General features: G+C 33.7%; 1 protein-coding gene and 1 long non-coding RNA gene across 3 annotated transcripts in view; one reads left to right on the top strand and one right to left on the bottom strand.

The window, feature by feature from the left end:
* The window catches only part of LOC108616248 (uncharacterized), a 91765-nt gene that overhangs the window by 25702 nt on the left and 43181 nt on the right, over nucleotides 1-22882 (top strand). The window contains exon 1 of one of the 2 annotated variants that reach the window (XM_089470694.1): nucleotides 1646-2645. The exons of the other annotated variant lie outside the window; for it this stretch is intronic. The gene's annotated coding sequence lies outside the window, so the exon portion shown is untranslated. Of the gene's footprint in view, nucleotides 1-1645; nucleotides 2646-22882 lie in introns of those variants that run through there. 2 annotated transcript variants of the gene reach the window in all.
* On the bottom strand, nucleotides 6430-8388 carry LOC149268474 (uncharacterized). The gene is made up of 2 exons (XR_016270376.1): nucleotides 8204-8388; nucleotides 6430-8140 (listed from the first exon to the last, which is right to left on the bottom strand). It is a non-coding gene; the product is annotated as an uncharacterized LOC149268474 (long non-coding RNA).

The following is a 22882-nucleotide window of genomic DNA, read 5'->3' as shown; positions in this document are numbered from 1 at the left end:
TATGCAGGTTCCAACTACAAGTTCCACGTATACGACCATAGAGGAGTTCTACATACAAGTTCCATAGACATAGACATATAGTTCCACATTTAAGTTTTATATATGTACAAGTTCCACAACTAAATTCCACTCTCTTCAGCTTCTCATATCATGTTTCACATTCACATGTTTCATTTTCAATTTGGTTGTTTCATTTTAAAATTTCATATGGCTCTTCCAACTTTCTCATTCTCCAATTCAGTTCATTATTTCTCCTTTTCTCTTTACTAAGGAGACGAGTTTTACCTCTGCTTGAGTTTTGTATTGGACTTGCTGATGATAATATATATTTCTATTCGGTGCCTGATTTCCACTTTCTCTAAGTTTTCCTAAATATTAACTACTTCATTTCCATAAGCTGCCTAATCATAATTTGAAGTATAATTTCCATTTGCATTTATAAAATTATGGCAAGCCACAATCAGCTTTAGCCCACTGTGCTGGCTAGATGATGGGAGGCATCATTATCGTTGCAAGTTGTGCTGCTGTCATCATCATCAAAAACAGGAGCTGGTGGTCCAGCATCAACTGCTGATGCTGCCGATGCTGCTGCTGTTACAACTGCTGCTGTTGTTGTTGTTCTTGTTGAAAGTGTTGCTGCTATTATTTCCAACTTGACTTTATCGCTTGGCAGGACCACGCGCATTTTCTTGATGGCCAGGTGGGGTGGGCGGTGGTGTTGTAGGTGGCTTTGGTAATCAGCGGAACGCAACAAATGAAACTTGACAGCAACAAAAAGAAACATTTGCGAGCTGTCGCGTTTGTCGTCTTTGCTTTCAATTTTATTGCAGCAATTTATTGCAAAGGACTTCAGGGAAGCAACTGCTCGAATGAAGATATCGTTGCTGTGATTTTCATTTCACTGTTCACTGTTTACTCATTTATCTGGAAAAGGGTACCGGCTCTGAAGGACCCTTTTTTACACGTAGAACTTACTTTGGCCGGCCGTTTCTTGCCGTCGTAATTAAATTCAACGCTTGTTAATATTTATTTAAATGTGAAATTTTGGTAAAGGACTCTCAATTCGCTTTGAAAGCAGTTAAAAAGCTAAAGGGATTAACTTTTCCGCTCATATCTGAAAATTTGCAGTCCAGCGAACTTAACGAGCTTTAATGGATTTGATTGTAAAACTCGTAAAGTCTTAATGAAGCTAATTAAATGGAGCCTGCAAGCGTAAGGCCTTAAACAACATCAAAAGCAGTTGTTTAAATATTATACTACTTGAATATTTCATATTTCTAATTACGTTTCTTTCTCTTCGGGCCATCTCTTAAAGTTTTTTGTTGGCTGGACCGTTTGCAAGGTCAGCCTAAAAGTAGGCAACAGCCAAGGCCAATGTCAGTCCAACAGTTGCACAACCGTTGCTGACGTTGAACGACATATGTGTCGCGTTTATCGATAGCTTCATATGACTATGCATTTTTATATACAGTATTATTATTTCATTAAAAAAAAAAATGTTAATCATTGAAAGTTGTCATACAAGGCTGTTAAAACATTTGCCCAATATTGCCTGATTTTTATTGGACAAAAAATCGAGTATTTACACGACTTCGAGAGCCCGAGAGTGCACTTATACACTCTCATCCTACAATGTCGTTCTCAGTGCTGCTCGCGCTTCACAAGCTAAAATACGAAGTGCGCAACTTTTTGAGCTGAAGTAACGCAACTTTCGTGCTAAGTGCAGTACAATATCTTAACGTTTGCAATATCTTATAACATCTGTAATATATTAGGCATGCGTTTTGCTGAAAACATTTAACTGCACGAACGCTCTATTGTTAGATAGACTCTGCAAATAGCTATATTTAGCGTGAAAACAATTGCGCGGTCAACACTGCTGGCTGTTCACAGCTAATTTAATACTGCGCCGTCGCCGTCGCTCACTCCAAATCAAGTGGCTGCGCTCAGTTCCAATTGGAAGAGCGGGCGAGCAAGTCGCGGCTACGACCACAGCGTTTATTTCCAAAATAACACATAAAATAAATAATCTTTCGCATTGTTTTTTGCGCACACAAGAAAGTGCAACATTCGCATTCGCATTAAAAGAAAGCAAAGCTTGAAAATAACGGAATCGGGCGCGTAATTTAAATACATGAATGAATTGGTGCCAAAACAAAGTAAATAGGCAAAAGCAAAAGAAGCAGAAGCAAAAAGAAGCACAAGAGCAGCAGCAGCAGCAGCAGCAATAGCACGTACTTGAGTGCTGTTTGCCTGTGTGTGCGTTCGTTTGTGTATGTGTGTGTGCGTATGATTTTGTACGTGTTTGTAGTCTTTATGTAGGCTCGCGTGTGTGTGTGCTTAAAAATATTGCTTAACCCAGCAAATAATCATGTAAAATTTTCATAAAGAGCTCACTTACAAATCTCAAGTGGAGAAAACACGTGAAAATTGTGGAAAACGCAACCCGTTGCGGTGAAAGTGCAACAAACGCAAACAGCCCAACTGTGAGCAAAGAAAAATAGCTCGAAAAGAGAAAGAGTGAAAAGTTAATTTTGCCAGCGTCGCCTTCTCTTTTTCTTTCTCTTCGTTTGCGTTGTGTGTTTGTGTTTTGTTTTCTTGTTGAAGTGCTAAGTGGAGCAGCTGCACCAGCGACAAGGAGAAATGTAAGTTTATAAATTTTATATGTATTTTAAGGCGAAGCCTGTTAAAAAGAAATACAACAAGAAAATAGGTAAATGTCGTCATCAGCGAATCAGTTGCCAGTTTTTTTACAGTCGTTGCGCTTGCAAAACTTTTGTTGTTTGATTTTGTGTTTTGTTTTCTGTTTTTCTCTTTTTGTATTTGTTGTGTTTTATTTTGTCTCAATGGCCGACGAAGACAAACGCAAAGTCTCAGCTGGTGCCACTTGCTGAGCGTGAGAGAGCTAGCTAGAGATGAGCGATATTTTAACATAGCTGCATTTGTCCTCAAATGTCACCTACAATAAACTCGAAGCTGTTGTTATAATACATAATTACTTTGATGGAGTTAAACAGGCCGCCATATAATACGATCATAATTATTAATAAATAATTATAATCCAAAAATTTGGTTAATAAGACACACATATTCACTCAGATAATATTCATTCGTAGGTAGTTTGGCCAGCTCGCTCATCACTAGTGAGCGTGACTGGGAGAGCGACTCCGGCTCGCTCTCACAAACAGGCGTCAGCTGTGCGCCTTGCTTCGTGTTGTTTTGTCGCGAGTTTATTTAGCACGTTTTTGCGTTATTTATTTTTTACCTTTTTTCTTTTAGTTAAAATATAAATATATAATAAGCGAAGTAAATTATGAGTGCGACTGGCGTCATGGTGTTTAAATAAAGGCTGTTAATTGACTTTGCATTTGTACCCGTTAAGTATTTTAACAGCAGCGCGCCAAATAAACAGATTGGCAAAAAAAAAAAAAAAAAAAAAAAAATTATACAATTTCAGTTTCAAGAATGTGCACAAACAAAAACAAGTCAAGTGTAAACTAAAGTGCACAACAACACGAAGTACAAGTTTTAAACAATAATACATTTCCATTATGGTTAAAGTAGCAAAATAAAAAAGTCATAAAACAACAACTAGCAAAACAATAACAACAACCGCTTACCTTGCCGCCGCTCAATTCTCTGACGCTCTTGGTAGTGTTGCCAGATCGCGAATCGAGCGCGCGCTGACTTAATTTGGCGCAAAATTCGCATTAAAAAATTATAATAATTATATCTGTGCATTAATCAAACAAATTGAAAACTGCTGAATCAGCTGTATAAATTGCGTTTTCTATTTTAGCTACGGCCAAACAAACATACATCCATTAATAGCTTCAAATTTGGTGCATTGCTTGAAGTCCAGCTGTTGTTCAGCGCAGTTGTTGACATTGAATTTGAATTGCTTTAGGTGTGTGTGAGAGAGTGTGAGTGCGAGTTTGTCTACAGAATGCATGGAGATGCGAGTGTGTGTGAACTAGAGCTGCGCGTAACTCGTGTTTTCTTCGAGATGGAAAACACTCACACGACTTTGTGTAACGAAGTCAAATGTCGTTCGTGTTATTGCTCACGAAAATAATTATAAAACAATAAAATAGATGGAAAAATAAGATTGTATTATAATTTAAATGTATTGTTAATATGAAATCACGAAAATAATAAGCATATAATAAATTTATGTTTGATATCTAATTAAAAATCAGTTAAATTTGTAAAATGCACGTTCGTGCTCGACACGCGCTCATCTCTGTTGCGCAGATAATCTACAACACTCTATATTTATAGATAGCTGCCTTGTTAATTATATATGTGACGCTCTTGATGTTTTTAAAAGTCACTCAAAGTGCAATTACACATGAACCCGCGCGACTAGTTGAAAAGTTCCCGCTCCTGCTCAGACACCTCAACAGTTCAAATCCCCCTCTCCAATACCTATATATAGCTACTTGGCGCCAGCTGCTCTATTATACAAAAAATTGTATTAATATAAAATACAAACAAAATAATTATAAAGTGGTTACTGATTAAATATCGTCCATTTTGCACATTTCCCTTAGTGATTTTGCGATTTTGTTTGTACTAAATGCATTAACATTTATATTTGTGTATTATAAATACGTATAAGTGTGTGCACACGTATTTATTTTTATATTTCCGTATTCCGTGTTTTGTGTGTGCCGCATCATCCACAAAGATGACCTCCTCAAGATATTTCTCTTTAAAATTGTTGTTCGTTCGATTCCTTTAAATATAGAAAATCAATTATAAGAATAACGCATTGACTGAAAAGCCCCCAATTGGTTTGCTGAAGTGTCTGTGTGCGTTTGTGGGGGCCGAGATGTTTTTTTTGATGATTCATTGCGAAAATTTTCGATACTTTAAATATTTGTGTTTTATATGCGAAAATATTTCAGAAGCGATTAATGTGAGCATCTTATTAACTGGAATGCAATGGTGATTAGATTGAACCAGTTTTTAAATTTTGATTTTAATAAGTCGGAAACAGCACATTAAATTAGAACAAATTTATAGCTTTAGCAGAAGCGAACATTTGTTTACTTGTTTATTGTTTCCTAAAAACTAGTGTTTGTATTGTGGAGATTTTCGTAAAATATTTGTATGTAAACAATAAGATTTAAAGATAATTATTTGTGTATGTTGATTGGTAAGTTCTGAAGTACTGCAATTATTAGTTGAGATCTAACTTCAAAATTCTAAGTATTTTAACACTGGTGCAGCCTTTTTGTATTGCAAATAAACATAATTTAAGAGATTTGATAATCAAATTATAATTATAATTATCATTATTATTTTTATTTTATTTTATTATTCATGTATTCATTAAGCTTTTGCATTCTGCTCCTTTTCACGTAACAATCATATCAACAAATTTTAATTACTTGATTGATGGCCGTGGCTTTAATTGATAATTGATAATTATAGTCACATTGGCAATTAGAAGTCCATAAGACGTAGGAAATTCAACTATACTTTTTTGTTTGCTTATCTAATCTGGCCGCACCTCAAAGCTCTACATATAAGATGAATGCCATGTGTCATAAAGAAAAAACAACAAACACACAAAAACCCTTCGATTCTAATTTGAAAAATTATCGAAAAAACGAGAAAATTGCGCTTGGTTTGTAATTACAAAGCAACTGTAAAATTGAATAAACAAATCAGAGGCAACAGACGACACGACCTGCCATAATGCAAATAATACTAGAACAATATGAGCGATATGAACAATAGCTGCAATTTACCGCAATTATTTTTACCGTTTGCCGTTAAATGCTTAACGACATTCATAGAGGTCGTAACGACATTCATAGACGGATTCCATGAAATGATAGAAAATGCAAATTAAATATTTGTTATATATTATAATTATAAAAAGTTTTAGCTTTTCACGGGAATCCTCTAGTCAAACACCCCCAATATTTATATTTTTAATACCCGATCATATGGAGACACAGAGAGTATTCACATAATTTATTTTTACAATTTATTTATAGTACAATTCTAATAATATTTGGTAACATAGTCAAGTTCCTTATAACGGAGCTGAGAAATTGCTGTTTGACATTCGCTCATCTGTCTCAAGGTGATTCTATTTAGCCCAGTTATATGTCAACTGCTCCCACCATTTAGACTATATTTAGGTCCACTGCGAGTTGTCAGGCAGCTCGTGCATGTTAATAATCAATAAAGTAAACTCTATATGCAAATCTTAAGCAACTGATCAATATTTAAAAAGATTATCATCAATATGCTCACGAGTGCTGTTCCACTAAGTGAGCCGCACGTAAAAAAGCAGATACAGCCTCTGTTTACTGTGCCTGTGTATGTGTATGTGTATGTGTGTGTGTGCAAATGTGTGTTTTGGCGTGTATCTTATTAGCGCTCATTAGCATTGCACATATCTTTCGGATGTTGTTTTTTTTTTTGCATCTTAATCACCGAAACTAAGGTCAATTTTGTCATAAAGCAGCCACTGAAGCCGGTAAAGACGTTAAAGTTGTATGTGTGAGTGTGTGTATGTGTGCGTGTATACGCCATGTGTACACACTGTGCTACATGCCCAATCCAAAATGGCGACGCGTTTTGTTTACATTTGAGTGCTAAAAATATAGTTAGAAAGCAAAAGCAAAGGCAAAAGCAAAAGCAAAGCAATGCAAAGAGCGCAAAGAAGAAGCGTGAGTAGATACGATTGCACCATCGATTTTATAGTGCAGAAAAGACGAGAAAAAAACAAAAATGGCAAACCGAATGCGCTCACACAACATTCAACCAGCCCTTCAAATGAATAGGTGCGAGCGAGCAAGCGATAGCCAAACAGTTGTTATGTTTTTCGTTTTTGCAAGAGAGCGAGAGCGAAAAAAAAAAAAACGATCGAAATGTTAACCTCAAAATTTGTCTATTTCGTGGCTGCTGCTGCTGCTGGTAGTTTTTTCGGTCAAATGGGCCTGCTTCTTATTGTTGTTGCTATCACTCTGGCTGCTGTTTCAGTTGTTGTTGCGATTGTTGTTGTACTTGCCTTCACAGACAACTGCGAAGTGCGTCAGCTTTGAAAACGGGTTTTGTGTGCAAGCGAAGAGAGCGAAAAAAAAAACAAAAAAAAAAAAGAAAAAGCCGCACAGCGTTGCCAATCGTGTTAAATGTGCGCTGCGTTGCCGTCTGCGTTTGGTGTATGATGGCAGAGGAAGTTGGCAACACGAGCTATGTATTTACAGTTGGTCGTTGTAGTTGTCATTGGTGTTCTTGGTCTGCTGCTCTTGTTGTTGTTCTTTCTTATTGCATTCGTTTCATTTTTAGCAACTGTTGCCCATTTTGTTATTTGCTTTTAGCTGGCAGCTTTTTTTTTCACATTCTACCATTTACACTTGATGTTCGCCACTGTCTCAGTTCCTACCTACGCCGTAATCTATGCAAAACATGCACACATACATATATGCATATGTATGTATGCTTGTATATATGTAAGTGGAATGGGCATATGTTTGCATTTAATTATTATTTATTGTGCGGCATTATTTATGAGCTTTCATCCATTTAACTGTGTGTTGGCTTCTAAATTATTATTCGTGGCTTTGGCGCTTATTGAATTTAAATTTCTAATTAATGACATTTGTTTTCTATTTTTTACAATTTTTTTTTTTTACATTTTATTCTATCTTATTGGATTGGCTTTACAATAATTCTGTTGTGTGAAGATTCAGTTCTCGAAATATCGTCTGTAGGTGATGGAATTTTGTTGTTTTGCTTTGCTTTTTATTGTTTATATTGTCGAATCGCAGTTTACAAAGTTTATGCAACGGCATAAATGAATATTAATCATAGTTAAAACTAGCAAATTTATGTGGCTGTTTCTCGAAGCGTCTCGAACATTTTATTTATAATTAGTTTTCAGATTATTATTTATTCACTTTAAACTTTTGTTTGTTTGTTGCGTTAAGGTTTTTGCACACGAATTGTATATGTGGAAAAATTTGTTAAATTATACAAATATTTTAATTATTTTTTAGCTATGCATATAAAATAAAAAATATAATTTTTTTTAAATAGAGTTTAAATACCTTTATGGCTTGTATAACCAGTACTTATTCCACTGTTCTTCAAAATATATATTATACTCGATAGATATCTGTATAAATATTAATATGATATATATTATATATTTTACCTTATGAATAATTCATTTAATTACGTTAATAAATCAGCTCTCTCAAGCTTCTTCCTTCGACTCAAACCGTATAATATTATAGTCGAACAGATCTGTTTCCTTATAGACAGTTTCTAGTATTAGAAATCACTTAACCTGTATTGTACTGCATTCCCCCGTCAGAGCTGCTCGAACGCGCAATAACCGTATGATTTGAATAAATAAAGTTAAGATCGTGAACTGCAGTTGGAACATGTGTGTGAAGTTGTTATGCAAATGAGTGAATCGAATTGATTGGATTTGAATTGAAAATAATAATAAATAATACATATTTATGGTACTTCTTGCTTACTCCCTCTCTCTCAGTCCATCCCACTGGCTCTCTGTCTCTATCTTGCGCATGGACTTTCTTTGTTTAATGAAGCGAAATTAAGCAAGTTTTATTTTAAATGAAAATGAATTTCAAATCAAATATGAAATAAAAAATCAGGCAAAACAACGTAACAGGTCATGGGCGTGGCAATGCATATGATAAAAATTCATAAGGCAAAGGAAAAGTTTTTAATTTTTGTTGATGAAAAATGTTGGGCGGACAAAAACAAAACGAAAGCAAAAAACTTCAAATGGAATTTATGATGAGCAGAAGGAATAATAAAATAAAAGCATTTATGTGTGTATGTATGTGTGTAAGTGTCTGTTATGGTATGAGTATGTATCTCTCAGATACTCTGCGTACTTATGACCGCTACGAAAAAATATTTACAGCATCTGTGTAATGGCATGTGGTGCAATAAAGTTCATACCTAACCGAATATGAGGCGTAGAAGCCAACAGAAGGGGCGTGGCATGGTTGGCAGGGCAGTAAGGGGTAAGGTGTATTGTTTGGAAAAGCATTTTCAGCACGCACACACACACAGAGAGAGGGGGAGAGAGAGAGAGAGGGTAGATAGAGGCAGGCAGCTTGGCGTTCAAACGTGATTTCAAGTGAAAGCCAAGTGCCAAGAGCGAATGGCAAACGGGCAACGGCTTTCTTTGGCCACAGATATGATACACGCACACACACACACACAGTGTTGCAGTTTGGTTACAGCCAAAGTTGGCCGAGAGAGCTGTAAAATGCATTTGTTTGAATTTGCGCGCCAGAGAGAAATGAGAAATGAGAAATGGTTTCTGGCAGTTGCCAAAACTGGGCCAACAGCAGCAGCAGCAGCAACAACAACAATAAGTACAGCACGTAAGTGACACCAAAAAAAAAAAAAAAAAAGAAGGAGAAGCAAAAACGGTCAGCAGTTGGTGAAATGTGCGGTAAATGCAAGAAATATGATGATAAATGAAAGCGGAGAACGCCCCAAAGAAATTGCCAATTGGAAGGCGAACGGCAAGCTCTGGAAATATGGCCAAGACGACTTTTCGTAACAAGGTCAATTTTGGCCACAGCAATTGCCTTAATGGCACACACACACACGCACACACACATGAACAGCACATTGATAAGATACGATATCTGAAACTTGGCCAATTTAAGAACGTTAAGCAACAACGACTTTTGCGTTCATATCTTGTTTATCTAGCTGACTTTATGGTGAACACATTATGGCTCCGATGTCTCAGACAAAGTTACGTTATTTTTATATTATATTTTTGTTTAGTATTTTGTTGCTTATCGCACATGCACTGGCCAAGTGCCAGAGATACTCTCGAATATATATTTTGACATTTAATAGAGTCATATAAAGAGATTATAATAGATTAATTCTTATCAACAATAATGCATTATTATTATTGTTTAAAAAGAAAACATATAGTATAAGGAAATAAAGTCGTCTTATTTGTTAACATTGGCGTTTTCAGATTTACAGATCACTTGAATTTTGTTGCTAGTCAAATGTTCCCATTAGTTATTTGGTTTTGGCCATCCTGAAGACTGGTTTTGTTGTTGTTTGTTGATGTTGCGTTAAGAACTGGAAAAATTACTCTTTCGAAACTTGTTTGCACAGTTGTTGCTTTAAGTACACTGTACAAAACAAACGATGAATAAACCAGAAAACGAAGTCAAATTTTAAGAACACTTCAGGAAATGCAAAATAAGATGTTCACATTTAATAAGATTTATGGACATTAGAGTTTTGAACAATAAATGCAAACATTTGTCTGTATATATGTGTATGTGTGAATATACTATACATTTATTTTGAAATCAATTCTATTCTAAGGCTTTTTGTCTTATAACTGAATCATTGACTGATTGTAGCTATAAAAGTTCAAGTGAGTGCAAATCTTTTTTCTTTTTTTTTTTTTTTTATCAAAAGAGATAAAGTTGTGCACTTTTTATTGTCAGCAAATTTATACATATATAAGACGTATAAATATATATGTACCACAAGTCTTATATATTCAAGGCGAAATTGCAAAAATTTAATTGCAGAGCCAGCAAATTGTTTTATGACTAATTCTGTGACCAGAATTTACACAAAAATCTCATTAAGCAGGCGTTAAAAAGCCCAACCCAAGAGAATAAAAATAACAATGTGAAATGTATATTTCAAGAAGAAAGAATATTAAATGCTCTATGTATATATAATATATATTTATAATAATTCTGTAATTAAAACTAAAATAGTATAATTAAAATTTGTTGCATATTTAAATATTTTTTAATTGCACTATTTGTTAAGACTTTGTAAAAAAACATTTATATAAATATTATTTTTATTGCTTTTGCATACAGTTTTGAAATGTGCAAAGAATTAGAATTATATATAATTATTAAAATATAAAAAATACATATTTGCTTTATATTTATTTTTTATTATCTTTTTGTTTATTCTTGGGGTCAATGGGTATGAACATGAAAATAAATGTGTTATATATTAATAGATATGGAAGGGGAGAGTATTTAGAGGTGTACACTTTAAAGGTGAGATCAAATAGATAATTTCTCAGCTCAAATGTCAAAGTGTCAAATGAGTGACAAATTTTAAAATATCGTTAAATGATTTGTTTACCCAAGTGAATAAATCAGTTTCGTTACGTTCATAAAATATATACATATACATATATACATTTTCAGCTATGCAATAATGTGTTCAATTTCAATGATTCAGCAACAACAACGACAAATGGAAACTCTCAAATAGGTATTATAATAAAACTGTGTAAATTTCCATTACACGAACATCGAATGTCATATTTGCAAAAACTAATTTTCTGTGCGTTTTCAATTGCATGTGCCACGCCCAGGGAAAAGGGCGTTGCTTGCCCATTTAATGGCATTGCTGGCATTTTATTATAGCCCTACCCCCTCTCCCTCCGTTCGTTGCCCCCTCTTGCATAATAATGCAATTTTGCAAAATCAACATTTGTTTATGGACTTTGCAAGTTTGTGCGGTTGATTTTTGGAGGGCGTTTGGGCGAGAGGGCGTGGCAATGGCTAGTCATTTATTATAGCGCAATAGAGAACACAATTCAGGCGTTGGCGCTGTAGCAAAAATAATTTCACGTAATTAATATGCAACATGCAACCAGAGCCCAAAAGCTGTTTATTGATAAAAAAAAAAAAAACAAAACAAAAACAAAAAAATATATTAAAATTAATAAAAAAAATAAGAAAAACAAGAGCAAAATCAACAAAATTATGAATAGAATAGAAAATGTTCTATGATTTGATCAGAACTTTTAATGAGCGCAATTTATAAATGTTAAAAATTAATTGCCTGCTAAATGTGAAAAGCGACAAAAAACATTAACAGCAACGAAAATGAAGTCTAATAGCCAGAAAGTTGTTTAGCCATAAACTAAACGGAATACCAGTTGTTTGAGTGAAGAGGAAGAGTTTACAGTTGCTATTTTGTTGCCTTAATCTGTACGGGGTGTGCTTGTTTGATGCTCATTTAGGAAATTGAAATGAGTATATTGGTTTCGTGCAACGATTTATACCATCGTGGTAAATGTGGCAATGAATAGAGTAGTCATGAAAGGGTATTCTGCAGTCGGTAATTCTTGACTACAGTGTTCTGATTGCTTTTTTTCTTTTTTTTTTTGTTTAATCTATATAGAGCTCGGCAAGTTTTATTATTATATTATTTCTGTTCTGATTTTTGTGTAGATTATTTTTTTAGGTCAAAGTCAGGGTAGGGAAAATGGAATACGCAAATAAATTGTCATAAAAATGTAGTACTTTTTTTAAATTTTTTATTTTATTTTATTTATTTATTTTTTTTTTTAATTGTGTAATTGTCTAGCACTAAAGTCGTACATACAGATTTGTTTCAGCTTACATTTCATTTAAACGGTTTGCAAATATAGAATATTAATTTGTTTGTCTATAGGTAATTTATTTTATTTATTTTTTTTTATTTTATTTATTTTTTATTTTATTTTTTTAATATAATAATGTTATATAATTAATTCTATATTATATAAACATTCAAATTAATAAAAAATATATAAATATATATATATGAATACAGAATAATATATGTACGACTATATATATATATATACCATTTGCAGTTTATACGAAATCTCTGTCTTGGCTTTGCAAGAATAAAATAATTAAATGCAATTCGAGCAACTAATTTATAGAAACAGACTCTACTGATATAAATTCAATCATGTTATGGCATATAAGGTTTATGGTTGGACTAAAGACTAAGCTATTCATTAGCAGCCAACTTTGCATTGCCTCTCTCTCACATTCTCCTGCGCTTACTCTCCCTCTTGCTCGCTCTCTCTCGCTCTGCCATTGTGGCAGCCTGCGTGACCATGACAAAGGTTCGATTCCGAACAAGAGTTCTTGCCGAACTTGACATGAGAGCCCTTAAATCAATTTCCAAGTTGTGGCGCACAAAACTGAATGCCAAAATCTTCGCTCCTGTGGGCTCCACTCTGTCACTCTGTCTCTGTCTCTGTCTCAGGCGCCACTCAACGTTTATTCAATTGCAGCTCAAAGTTTTGCAACAAAAATGCATCATTAATTGCCGAGCACAAAGCGAGTCAAGTTAACACAGATGGTGTATGTACACACATACATAGACTGTATAGTATGTATGTGTGTGTGTGTATATGGAGCTGAAGAGATGGAGTGAGAAGCTCACTGTTGCCGCTTAATTTGCTGTCGCGGCGTCGACTGCACTTATAAATATGCAATTATGTGCTCAAGCCGAACAACATTGTGCTTGACAGCCGCCGCGAGCGGCTGGTCGGTGGGAGGGCTGTAGGAGGGGGGTGCTGAGTTGAAGGCATAAGCAAATCTTGTTACACAAAGCTCTTTAAATATTTAATGGTGCACGCCATAAAGTGCAAGGCAGCGTCAAGTTTATAACGTAGCCGATAACACACACCTACACACACACACGCACATGTATATAACCATCCACACCCACCCACGCACACACTCACTATCGTGGAGTGTAGCTAATTAAACTGCGGGCCACCCACACTTAAAGCTAGCCCAAATATACAGCTATCTCTTTCGCACTCTGACTTCAACAGCCCACCCTCTCTCTCTCATTCTTTCTCTTTCTTTCTATCTTTTTTTTATTTTTGCTCTCCCGCTGTGCCTGTCTCTAGTTACGCTTCCGTCGAGCAGCCCAACTTTTAACGCGCTTATCTCGAACCCCGGCTGCTGCTTCTGCTTCTGCTGCTGCTGCAGCAGCAGTTGCATCCACAAAAGCTCTGCCATCCTGGGCTGCATTTAAGTGTTGCTCTGTTTGCTTAACAAGTTTGCCCATAAAGTTTTCGCAACTGCTACATGGCGCACTCGCTGAATTAAGACCAAGTCTTGATTTTTGGCTGGCCTTCAATTTCGCTAAGAGTTCAACCATTGAGGTGGCATGCCAACTATAGCTGACTATAACTGACATAAGTCAACTCAAATGAATTTTCCAGAAGAATTGAATTATCTGAAAGCTCACAAGGTAGATTAAATTTTATATTCATAAAATTTATATTATTTAATATATATATGTATATATTTAAGGTCTTTTAGTTTTCTTTGCATATCTGACTTGCATTAATGAAATGTGAATTCGAATTTGTTTGCTCTAGATATACAAATGCACAGACAATGTTTACAAGCAAAACAAAAGAACTGAGAACGTAGACAATACAAATAATGTCAACGCCTTAAATAAGGTCTCCAATAACAACATGATAAAAACATTGCACTTATCATATTAGAAAACTGTTGTGTAATGTTTATTAGAATTGCAATTTTCTTGTTTTTTTTTTTTTTTTAATTTTATTTTGTTATTTTATTTTTATTTATTTTCACTATGTTTAAAAATTGAATTTAATAATATACACAATGAAATAAAATTAAATAAATATTAATATATAATATTTTCATTTGTATTTCGAATTATTTTATATATGTTTTTTTTTTTTTTAATATTTAAATATTATTATTATTTTTCATTTATTAAAACATTTTTGTTGCATTTAATAGTGCCAGTGATGAAATATAATTTGTAATATAAAATTCATTTGTTAACAGCCTTAATCGATGTTTTCATTCAAAATGAGCTACGCCCACAATAACTAAACATAAGTGAAAAGAACATTATCATTAAAAAAAAAAACTACTGTTCCCCATGACTAATAATTATATAAGCAAATATAATGTACGATTATCATTAATGAGCTAACTAAAATTGTTAGTAAATTTTCATAAAATTATTTACTGAAAATATATTTGATATTTTTCCTCAAAAAGTTTCGGTGTCTCTCAATTGATTATTATTATTATTATATTATATTTATACAACAATTGGGCCGACACGTTCCTTTTTAGCTGCTGGGTATTCTCAAGTCGTTGCTTTGTCTTTGCTCCATTTGTTATTGCTTCATTCGCCGCGAGCAATTTTCTTTTGCTGCCTCACTCCCACTCACATTCGCTGCCTTTGTCTCTCTCTCGCTCGCCGCATTCTCTTGCTCTTGAGTGAATGCAATGAAGTGCAGCAAACAAAAGCGTTTTTGTATTCCACGCTTTTGTTTGTCTGGCTGCACGTGAGTGACTGCTACCTCAACTGCTCAAACCCCGTTACAACTTGCTCGCCCACCACGCTCCGCCCTTCACCCCCCACGCTACACTCTCTGCCCAGTCTGGGCGTCTTATATATTGGAGATTTGGGTGAATGCACTTTGTGCGCTGCGGCTTCAATGTAAAGGACCGCAGACCAAGCACAACCTGCCTGACGACAAAGCCACCCAACCTCAGCCTTTGACTTACGATTGAGCAGACCCTGCCATGGCGAAAAAAAACCACCCCGCCCCCCCCTCCAACAGCAACCCCAACCAAGCCCAACTGGCGTGCTCATAAAAATGCATAAACTTAATAACCCGTTGGCTAAACGGAAGGGGATGTGTGGTGGGGGGTGGGGACAAGTTTACAGCAGAAGATGAAGGAGGAGGGCTCGTTCATGTCTGACCTTCCTGGTTTTGTTTGCGCTTTGTTCGCTCTAAAATGCAAACGTTTAACGCTTTTCTGAATTTGCGCAAATTTCACAAAACTGGCGAATTGCGTCTCAATCAAGCGGAACTGTAACTTTTTCTGGCATAATTACATGACGAGGCACAACAATAGCAACAACAACAACAACAACAGCACGAGAACAACAACAACAAAATGCCATAAATATATTTTATTGCCTTCCATTCGCAAAAGTAATACCATAAAATAGAAATGTTCCAAGTGAGAGTGATTGACCGCAAAATACTCTATAAATAGAAAACTACTATACTCTCCTATTAATCACATCATATACATATAGTAGTCGACAGTCAATATACTAGCTAAATATATATTTAGCAGATTAGGCTCTGAATCCCATGGAAAATGAAAAATCAAAGGCTGCAGAAGGCGTGGCCGACCTCATAAGGTATATAAAGTCTGATCCAGGTTGTCGAGCTGAGTCGATTTAGTCATTAAAGTCATTAGATGAAGCAATTATGTACTTACTGCTGTAATTTTCTCGATTATTATCGGCAGTTAAATATTAATATATATTAATATGAAATATATTCATTTCAAGTTACTCAATTTGTTTTTAATTTTTTCATTTACTAGAAGGTTTTACCTCATAGTTGTTACTGTACTTTAATTATTTAGTATTATTTAAATTCAAATTTAATTAAAAGTATATTTAGGGGCATACCCCTAATTTTATAAAAGCTATGCATGTAGCTTATCTTTACGTATAATTATCATGCTCTCCAATCGAGCGTATTCCGTGGCAAGTATGCAGGGTATGCAGACACACATATGGGTGTTTCACACACGCTGCGAGACAGTTATTGCCTGCCCGTTTGAGTGGGTGCTGACCCCAATGCAAGCGTCGCAATCCGTTCGCAGTCAGGCAGTCAGCTCTACAGTTCCAGCGCCTTTACAAATCTGTTGACACTTTTGAGGTGCTGCGCAAAAACTTGGTACTTGGCATTTTTCAGCAGTCAAGCCCTCTGTGTGTGTGTGTGAGTGGGGGGCAATAAAAATAGCTAAAAGTAAAAAACAAAAAGTTGAAATTGAAATTGTCGTGAGCTAAATTTGCATACAAAATGTAAAAATGTGAATTGCCTGAATTACAATATGAATAAGCAGCAGAAAAAAAAACAATGGCGTATACGCGTGCCGTGAATGTCTAATTACCCGCAATAACACGCATACGCCTCGTTGTCCGAACAATCGAACAATTTTCCTTTGTTGCGCACATGACGATGCGCAAACGCCAAAAGCGAATACAAACGTATTGAAAATTAAAAATAAAAATAAATCATGCAGACATATAAAATAATAAATATATATAAAAAAAAAAAGAATCCGCAATGCTTGGCGCGACATGGCTTAATGTTTATTTGCTCACACATTTGTTGATATTTTCTCTTAAATATTTACTCCGAAAATTGTTCCTTATTCGATTGAGCTATCGATGTGAAGCGCTGTGCGACCAACTTGACATTTTTATACGCAATCATGGAAAGTGAAAGGGGTATATTGGTTTTGTGCAATATCCGTCTGGCTGTACATCCATCACTAGTCCGCCTTAGAGCCTAGAAATTATATTATTATTATATTACATACGCATATACTCATGTATATAAAGTGTCAAGACTTTCCCGAACCATTCGGAGATAGAAATCACAAATTTTGCATTTGGGGAATTTTATCAAGCGGCATTTGGACTGTGAATGAGCATAGTGCAGTCGGTAATACCTTACCGCAACGCCCTTACTTGTTTAATATTTATGTATTATTTTTAATTATTCATGAATAGTTAAAAGTATAATGTAACTTTCCTTTCTTATATACCTGAAATACCATCGCGCATTTTCTCTTGCCGCGATTTTCATAGCATGCGAAAATCTTTGAAACAAAAAAATGCCATTTATTGAAACCGAAATTCATGTGAAAAGTTAATGAGGCAGATTTATTATAAAAAGAAATTAAGCCCAGTATACAATTGGGAAATAAATTAAATTTAATTTTTCCCGCTGCTATCGTCAATGCAATTAACCCAATTAAATTGCCAATTTTATGCTGTGCTTACATTAAATCAGAGTTTATTTTTATTTTTTATTATTACTTTGCAGCTTCCTGTTTCACTTTTGATGTTTGTTTTTGTTGTTGTTGGTGTTGCCATTGGTGCTTGTAAAAACATTTACTGTGCTTAATTTGTTCGCTCTTTATTTATGTTTAAATTTTGTTTGTGTTTTTGGGTTTTATTTTTTTGAATGAAGGAAAAAGGGCACATGGCTTGGTTTACAGAGAGCAGCAGGGGAACAGATGTTGCACTGTGGTTAAACCCAATTAAAGAGAAATTAAATACGAATGCATGTGCGCAGAGAGTTTTAATTAAAACGAGACTGAGCTTGTATTGGTGGTTTGAGATATGCTTTTAAGACAGCTCCAAAGAGTAGATAAGTATTACATAAAACCAACATGCTCTTTTTATCTTCGTGTATAAATGTAAAAGAAAGAAATATTTAAATAGAAGAAATGAGAGACCTCAATTTTGATATACATATGCGCTTTCCGAACTGCAAAAAAATCCCTCTGCACAAGGGGCTAAAAAGTTCAGCCAAGTTTTTCGTAACATAAATTTCTATATAACAGTTTATAGATATGCTCACATTTGCTTTTGGTATTCAGCTCAGCTCTAAGTGAAGCACAAGCTTATATGAATATATGAATATATACTCACATTTACTTTAGCTATTAAGCGTAACTCTTATTGAGGCGCATCTAATGCTCCGCCAGAGAACCCCACATTCTAAACATTTTTAACATTGGCGCCCAAGTGAATTGAAGTCGCTTGTTGTTCGCTGGCTGAATGGAGGGAGAATGGAATCATTATGATGTTTATTGCCCGAGCCCCTGACACTGAACTTGTATTTTGTTCATTTTAGTGTGCCATTTTACAATGTTGGGGCATTGTTTTTCGCTGTTATTGTGGGCATCTTTTCGCGGGCATCTAAATCGAAATTTATGCCCCACAAACCTAGGGGGCAGCCAAGCGTTTCGAATGCTAATGCCGAAGGTTGCAACAGCATTGCATAAGCGCCCCGTCTGGCCAACATTCAGAGCAGACTGTGGCTGTCTAGACATCTGGAGATGACAGCATGATTTTAGGTTTTTGTTTTTTTTTTCTGCTTCACAGATGCTCTTCTTATTAGTATTATATTTGCCAACTCAGCGTTATCTAAACTACACATTCAATTCTGAACAAAGTAAAGCGCAGCAATATAATGGTTTAGATTTGTTTCAAACGTGACTCAGTTTTTTTTATAAAAAAAAACAACATTTATATATATATTTTCACATATATTTATATTATATATAATTTTGTTCGCGCTTGCCTCTCAGCACGTAGTTTATTTGCCAAATAATTTGATATAATTTAGGTTCGTGCTTAAAACGTAATCCACAAAATAAATAAAGATAAACCAATTAGGAACTAATTCAAAAATATAAATGTAGATGTAGAAATTTAGTGTTAAATTTCTAAATTGAAAAATAAATCAATGTCGGGAAAACAAGGAATGTATTAAAATGTGTTGCTGTATATAGGAAATAAATAACTATGAAGCGATTGCGTTTATAAGGCTATAGATATATATAAGAAAACTAAAATTTCAAAAGATGTTCTAAAAAGAAAAGTAACTAAATAAATAAAAAAGGGTTTTTTTTTTCAAATTTTAATATCTATAAATTGCACAAAACCAAAAGGAAATAAAATTCTTAATGACTTATAGATATATCATCCATAACTTCTAGCATACAATTTACTATTCCTCCAAAAATAAAGGAAATTGTAATTATTTAAATATATATATCAGATACACGCAAATCCAACAAATACAAAATCTAAATGTGTAATTTTGTTGTTTGCTTTTTAATAAAAGCTATCACATTTAATACTAGAAAATAGCTACATATGTGATAGAAATTATAGGCTAGTCATAATATTTTTCCAATAATTGATCGATATGCATACTCGATTAAGCATTAACTGTAATTATTTAAGAAAAAAAAAAAATGTTGATCGAGACGCGTGGAAATAATGGTGCAGCCCGAGATGAAACATATACAATGCAACAATTACGGCCACTATGCAATCATCATAAATTTAATGGCAAATCCGCAACTATAAAAAAAAAAAAAAAAATCTCAATTAAAAAAAAAAAACGAACAAATATTTATTCAAATTGCAATGAAAATGCCTATCGAATGCCTATTGAGGCGTCAATGACGCAACTTGAATATTTTTTTGTTTGCTGTATATATTTTATGCACTCAATTTGGAATGACTTTTATGCTGCCTTTAGCGACAATTACAGGTATATAAAATTGTATATATGTATATGTATATATACATCTCTATATAGATATGCTTCAAGTGCAGTATTTTGCGTGCCTGCACTTGCAAAGCACTTAAGAAAATTGCTGACTAAATGCAATTGCATTAATGAATAATAATGTTGAAAATGGGCTCAGACAATTATAAATATTATTATTATTATTATTAATTTTTTGTTTTGTTTGTTTGAAACACCTATATATGTATTTTAATGCAGCTTGTTTAAGGTAAAGGCCTTAAGCTGGACTGGAATTTTGATTAAGTTTGAGACAGCAAAAGTGAAATATATTTATTCATATTTTAATCAAAATGTGGTGAGAATGTTTATTTGAGTAAAACATATTTTATTTTATAAATATATATTAATGCTTAATTTAATTAAACATGTAATTATTATTATATTTATTATTAATATACATTTTATATACAAAACTTCCAAGTCTTAAATGGATATTTTATATAAATTTAGAGAGTGACATCTTTGATTTAATAATTTGAAATATTTATATAAATTTAGTTTCAACTGATTTAAAAATTATTTTTAAGCCAATTATTTATAATTTCTTTTGTCTTTTTTATGCAATCCATGTTTGGTCATCAATTTCATTAACACTAAACAACAACTCGACATATTTTTATTGATTGCACTTTTTTTTTGCTAATTGTTTTTATTTTTAGCCTGAATAAAGAGTCGAGTTGACATAACTCACTGACATGTGATATCCGCTTTGGCTAAAAGCCACAATAATTATTTATATTAATTTATTGACTTGAAGTGCTTTGAAGTGATTTGTTAATTGTTTATAAGCCTGCTAAAAACTTTTTTTTAGACATATTCGAAAGCTTTCAAAAAGGTGACAAAGCAAAAATATTTATTTTTAAAAGCAGCTTTGACGGCAGATTATATCTTAATCTGACATGATGTGTATCTTTTAATTAAATATATATAAACATTTCTTTTTAATATTTTAATTAACTTTCATTTGTCTGTTCTGTTGTTATATCTATATATATAACCTTATATTATATACATGTTCTTAATCAATTTCAGTTGCAATCAGTTGCAGGACTTGACATGACTATCAAGTGGCTTTTACTTGTCTTGACTGTTGCTGTTGTTGTTGTTGCTGTCGCTGTCACCGAATTACAACAGCATCAATCAAGATTGTTCCAGTTGCTGTCACTTCATACACATGAGCTGATAAGAGACTTGACACCTTGCTTGCTGTTGATCCACACCCACTCGGTGGCAGTTGAGGCAACAAATTGCAAATTGTTCAAACGACTTCCTTGCGTAGTCGTAATTCAATTAAATGCGACGTGCATGGGATGATAAATCATTGTGTTATTACACGTTCTCAACTAGCCAGAGGTTACGATCTTCTGTTACATAAATAGCGGCAGTTATATAGGCTATATATCCCTATACATATACATATATACTATGCCAGTTATTACTAGGTTAATGCAAATTTATTCGCCTCGAGCTCTCGTAGCTAGTTTGTTTGTTGTGAAGCTGACTTTAAACTTTAGAACGGAATATTGTGAAGGAAGCTAAGCTTATTTTTTTTTCTTTTTTTTTTTTTTAATTTTTATATTTTTGAAAGTAAATTAAACAGCATTATATAAATTACAACAAAATTTTTCTTGCAAAGTTGTAAAATTATGCTTATAATAGTTTAGAAATTTATATAAAAACAAAGACTTCATTCAGAAACATATCCTTCATATTTCATATTATTAAAAATCAATGCAATAATTTTCAATGTTAGCTTACCAATTATAGAGCAACATTCCGCTCTAACAAAGGCCAAATATACGTAAATACCCCAATTATGAGTATTCACATAGTTTATTCACACATTCATTTCACTGTTTATAACAAATATTTAACTTTCTATTACGAACTTTAACAATGAACCTAAAACTAATGAATTTTCCTTTGCTCTTTCTCTTTGCAGGTAAGTCAAGTCCAAATCCCTATGCAACTTGGCAAGTAAATGTAAACTTGTATATATTAACTATATATATATTCATACTATATACATGCTCAACTTGTGTGTAATTATCTGCACAAACTGAATGGCATTGTGTGTGATAGGCAGAGGCATTGCATGTCTGCGTTTTAACGATACATTTTCAGTAATCCGTCTAGACAATGCCTCCATTGTTTAGCTCATTCGCATAACAATAGAGCCGGGTACTTCAATTGATATTTTATCATATTGCTGACAGTATTAATTATAATAAATGCTCTTTCAATATGAGAGTTTGAAACTAAAATCCAACTGCATTCAGATTACATTAAATATCAAATCCCATTTCAAATCAATTTTGCTGCAAATTTTCGTTAAATTTAGTTTCAAGATAAGCAAACATTTTGTTAGTTGTGCCAGCTCAAGCTAAACTTTGAGAGAAAAATGTAACAATTTGTCTAAAATATGTTTGTCAAGTAAACATGAATGAAAAACTAGAAGAGGCGAGTGTGTGTGGGTGTGTGTGTGTGTGCGGGTTTTTCTATATAATAAATGTGTGTGAGTGTGGTCAGCCTTGAACCACACCTTGTGTGTGGAGCATTGAGGTGCTGTAGAGTATGTATTTTGGTTAAACTCTTTCAAATGTAATTTAAGTCAAAAGCTGCAAATCCAAAGTCCTATGGCTATTAGTTAAATCTTACGATTTTACAGGGTATTTACTTAAATATATTATATCTATATATCTTTCTTGCTCTTAAATCTACATTTAGCTGAAAATTGTGTAAAAATGTTTAAATTTCATTTAATGCATTTTTGGTACTCAATACATTTTCCATTTTGGAATATTTTCTGCATTTTCTACTTGATTTTTGGTTAATGAATTTTCCACAGCTGCC

Source organism: Drosophila arizonae, chromosome 5, assembly GCF_054131065.1.
Source record: "Drosophila arizonae isolate 15081-1271.41 chromosome 5, UAZ_ARI_1.0, whole genome shotgun sequence".
Taxonomy (NCBI): domain Eukaryota; kingdom Metazoa; phylum Arthropoda; class Insecta; order Diptera; family Drosophilidae; genus Drosophila; species Drosophila arizonae.
Note: the sequence above shows the minus strand (reverse complement) of the source record. Positions and strands in the feature narration are given on the sequence as shown.